The sequence below is a fragment of the Meles meles genome, chromosome 3 (assembly GCF_922984935.1).
Source record: "Meles meles chromosome 3, mMelMel3.1 paternal haplotype, whole genome shotgun sequence".
Taxonomy (NCBI): domain Eukaryota; kingdom Metazoa; phylum Chordata; class Mammalia; order Carnivora; family Mustelidae; genus Meles; species Meles meles.
In genome coordinates, this window is record NC_060068.1 from 53,776,990 (window position 1) to 53,781,765 (window position 4,776).

General features: G+C 36.6%; 1 pseudogene; it reads left to right on the plus strand.

The window, feature by feature from the left end:
* Positions 1-1,175: 1,175 nt before the first annotated feature.
* LOC123939374 lies at positions 1,176-1,323 on the plus strand (annotated as a pseudogene).
* Positions 1,324-4,776: the final 3,453 nt, after the last annotated feature.

Here is a 4,776-nt window from a genome sequence, read left to right on the forward strand (position 1 = left end):
AACAAGGAGTGCCTGGGGCGCCTGGGTGGCTCAGTGGGTTAAGCCTCTGCCTTCGGCTCAGGTCATGATCTCAGGATCCTGGGATCGAGCCCCGCATCGGGCTCTCTGCTCAACAGCGAGCCTGCTTCCTCCTCTCTCTTTATCTCTGCCTGCCTCTCTGCCTACTTGTGATCTCTCTCTGCCAAATAAATAAATAAAATCTTAAAAAAAAACACAAAAAAACCCAAAAAAACAAACAAACAAACAAAAAAAAACAAGGAGTGCCTGGAGGCACCAGGGTGGCTCAGTAGGTTAAGCTGCAAACTCTTCATTTCAGCTCAGGTCATGATCTCAGGGTCATAGGATTGAGCCCTATGCTGGGCTCTGTGCTGGGTGTGGAGTCTGCTTGAGAATCTCTCTCTCCTTCTCCCTCTACCACTCCCCCAACCTCTGCTGGTGAGCTTTCTTTCTCTCTCAAAAAACCCAAAACCCAAAAACCAACCAAACAAAAAAACACAGAGCCATTGCTCAGTATTTGTTGAATGAATAAAAGTTCCAGGGAAATGCAAATCAAAATGAAAAGGCTAACACCAGGGAAATTATTTTAAGAATAAAAACCTTGAGAGATATTCCCAGATCTCCATCAGGCAACAATGTTACTTATTAGTATTTCTTCAAAATGCTTGAAATAATATTCAAGATATATTACCTAAGTAATAAAGTAATAACAAAATTATTATTGTTTTTAAATGTTGACCTGGGATTACAGAAAGAGTTTTGATCACATGTATAATAAAAGGTGTCGTCTAGAGATGTGTCTCTTAAATGAGGTGAGGAGTGGAGTCAGAGGCTCAGCCAAGCCATCTTTGTGAATTCCATATCTACATCGGGAGGCTGGGTGCACTGATTGCTGAGAGGTTGCAAGTCATTAAAGGGCTCAAAGTTCTCCTTATAGTTATACATCTTTGAGAGTAAGAGGAATTAATTCCTGCTTGTTCTTTATTCTAAACCATGACACTGAAAATCATAAGACAATATACATCATCGCTCTTCTAACTTCTACAAACATTTGACTAATGATGTAACTATGAACTGTCAGCTTTGGATAAATGTGTTTTAGAGAATAAAGGAAGTGTAAATGGAGAATATTATAAATGTATAACACCCAAACTAAAGAAGTAAAGAAGGTGAAGATAATAAACACTTGGCCATGGAAATACCATGATCACCTCCCAGGGTGAGGCTCATCCGCTGCCCTCAGGTTGTGCTGACCTCTGCAATTTTCCCAAATGTGGGAAACTCGACTGAATAATTTGTTAATGGGTGACTGTGTTCATCCTCTTTTAAAAAATATATAATACTGGGGTGCCTGGCTGGCTCACCGATCATGTGATGCTTGATCTCAGGGTCATGAGTTCAAGCCCCATGCTGGGTGTGGAGCCTACTTTAAAAAACGGGGTGAAAATAATAAAGTCAGTCTTATGAAATGCATGATTGATTCATCTATTTGACAATACTGAATTTGTTTTGTGCTAGGCACTGTTTGGGAGACAGGGATGCAAGATTAACAAAAAATAATGCTCATTGCAGATAAAGTCTGCATTGTAATTGGGAATACAGACAGGAAAATGGATATTTTATTGTATAAAATATTATGATAGAATTACACAAAATATGCTATGGGAGGCAATGAGAAGAAAATGTCCAGTCACAAAGCCTTTTGTTTGTGGAAATAGAGGATGCAATTGAGAAAAAGCAGCATACACAGTTTGGTGCATATATATTTATAGTAATGTGAAATATAAAAATATATGGAAGTTCAAGTTTAAAATATTTTTAATTAATCAAATTGATAGTTGAGTTTATGGATGATGCAGCATCTTCATAGATGATTATGTGTATGGCAGTTGAAAATTTGAATCTGAAGCTCAGAGTAGAGGTTGGGGCTAGAAAGCAGCATTTTGATGTTGATTTATAGGTGATAAAGCTATGGAAGTGAGTAAGATTACTCAAAGAGTACAGCAAGATGGTTCAATTATCTATCTATCTATCATCTATCTTTATATCTATCAGATGGGTAGGGGAAGAGAAGCTTGTGACAGAAATGGTGGAAAAACATCAAGGGAGTTGGAATCAATAATGGAGACCTATTTTAAATATCAAGGAGGAAAAATTTTGGAGAAAGAAATTCTCAATCCTGTCAAATGGTTTGCAATATCAAATGAAATGACTAAAATATTATTAAAAGAAAATACTGCAGATATTCTTTAGTTGATGGATAGACTCAAAATTTTAAACTGGTTTTATTACTCTTTAGAACACTGGGTACCTTCATATCTACAAAAAGTAACTCAGGAACTAGAGAAAAAAAAATCATTAAATACAAAGTTTTCAATGTGGTCTTTTCATTGTATCAGCAAACACATTACCTGGTTTTTATTAGTCCAATAAAAGCTATGGCTTTTTCAAAAATTCAGGTTTGGATAAAGTCCACATGATTTCTGGATTTTCAAAATCTACTCTATAAGACCATAAGGAGGATATCACATGGATCCAATTTTATGGTATCTCTATATTTTTTCCAGGTCGCTTGTTTCTTGCCCTCTTCTTTCCTAATATTTCCTATAGAGTTTCTCTGTGGTTTTTAAAATCCCACTAGCATATTTTTGTCATACCCAACATTCATCTTGTTGTAGCCTTAGATATTTCTGGAAGATCAAATCACAGAGCCTAATAAAACACAGATAATGGCATTTCTGACTATGTGGTACATCCATTTTTTAATGAGTTTAGGGGCCATACTATCTGGTATATGGAAGAGCAGGCACTAAGGCATTTTGGGTCACTGGCGGGCGTCAGTGTGATTACTAGCTGGAAGAAATGTGGATGAGTTGGTCTATGTCTAATCCTTTTGTGGCTTCCTGTATGACACACTGTAATGAAAACATCACCGCAAATTACAAGAATTGTCAAAATGGGCTACCAAAAGATTTTTTTGCTCTAGAGTTTGCTAACCAAAAATGTATGATGCATTGTGTCATATCTATAGGCTGCTCTTGCTCAGTGGATGTACAAAAAAGTTGAGCAATTAATGTGTGATAAGAAAGCTAAACCCTCTTTGAAGTTGATGGATTGGGGTCTAGAGGATAACTGTTTCATAAATTGGAATACAGAAATAGGTTGAAAGTCAAGTTTCACTCTTTAGGCTAAACTCATACTTGCTTTTGAATACTAGGTATTTAGTTTGAGTATTAAAGAGAGTTATACTGTTTCTATACTTATTATTTAAGATTTGGGATGTATGATATAACTGTTAAAAACACACAGACAGAGGCACCTGGGTGGCACAGTTGGTTAAGTTACTGACTTGGTTTCAGCTCAGGTCCTAACTTCAGGGTTGTGAGACTGAGTTCTATACTGAGCTCTGTGCTCAATGTGGAGTTTGCTTAAGACTCTCTCTCCCTCTCCCTCTGCCTCTCCCCTCTGCTCTCTCTCCCTCTAAGAAAAATAAATCTTAAAACAACAGCAACAACAACAAAAACCCTAAACAGTCTTTCTTCTATAAAACTACTTAATTAAAAAAATAAATAAAACTGTTTAATCATTTAGGTCCTTCCAGGAAATTGATATATTAGTATATTAATTGTTTGCTTGGGCCATGCAATGTAGATTAAAGTTCTTGGGAAAATTAAAAGATCTTAACCAATTCACCATTGAAACCACAACTAGAGTAATAATAGATATAGTGCAAAGTGCTTTTCAATGATTTTCTCACTTCCGAGAACTTTGGAGATCTGTTACTATTACTCTCCCATTTTACAGATGAAGTATCAGAGACAGGCATACACAGGGAGCAAGAGCAATATCATGATTCAAACCCAGGGAGTTTCACTCCAGAGTGCATTTCCCTGGTCACTCACCCAGTCTTTGCCCACCTTTGTATAGTTTGTGCTGCCACATACTTTATCTCATTTGAGTTTCTCAGTACTAGGAGGCAGGCATGGAAGGATGACTATTCCTACTTTGAAGATGAGGTTCAACACAATTACATGACTTATATAGGGTCTCACTAAAAAAAGAAAATCTGTGACAGAGCAGACTAAATTCTAGTTTTCTAAATTCTATTTTAGTCACCTGTTACCTGTTAATCAACTCACTTCTTTTAGAGAAACAAGAATTTTTCTTATAAAAAAACAACGAAATACTCTAGTAGAGTATATGTGTGCTTTAAAACACACCATTAACATTTCTCTTAAAGATAACAAAAAATGAAAGCGAACTAACTTTTCTTTGATGCATTAATTCAACAGGTAGTTGCAAGGCAGTTTTGAAGGGCCAGAAATAAAACTGTGGAAGTATTTGGTTTAGAGGTAGTAGCTAAAATCATCAGAGAATAATGGGCTTCCCCAGGGTGAAATATTATGAAAGTATCATGTTATGGTCAGCAAGGAACGGAACCCCTCAAAAGATTTTGATGTATATAATTAAGTTTGTAGTAGTTCGAGACTATTACTCTATTATAAATAGCTATTCCCTCCAAACCTAAAAGACCAAATCAGGTAAGTATAACTTAATCCATGTTTAATATGTCCAGAACAGTAGGTACAGGAGGACAAACATGACTGAGACTGAGACCCAGGTTTCTGGAAAGGCTTTGTAAATAAGGAACAGGCACATGGCAATAGTTCTGATATGAGACAGGATGTGAGAAGTGCCACAAGAAAAGTAAAAAAATACAATGGGGTTCAAGGAAAGGTGAGCGCACATCTGGTTGGGGGCAATCCAGAAAGCTTTGTA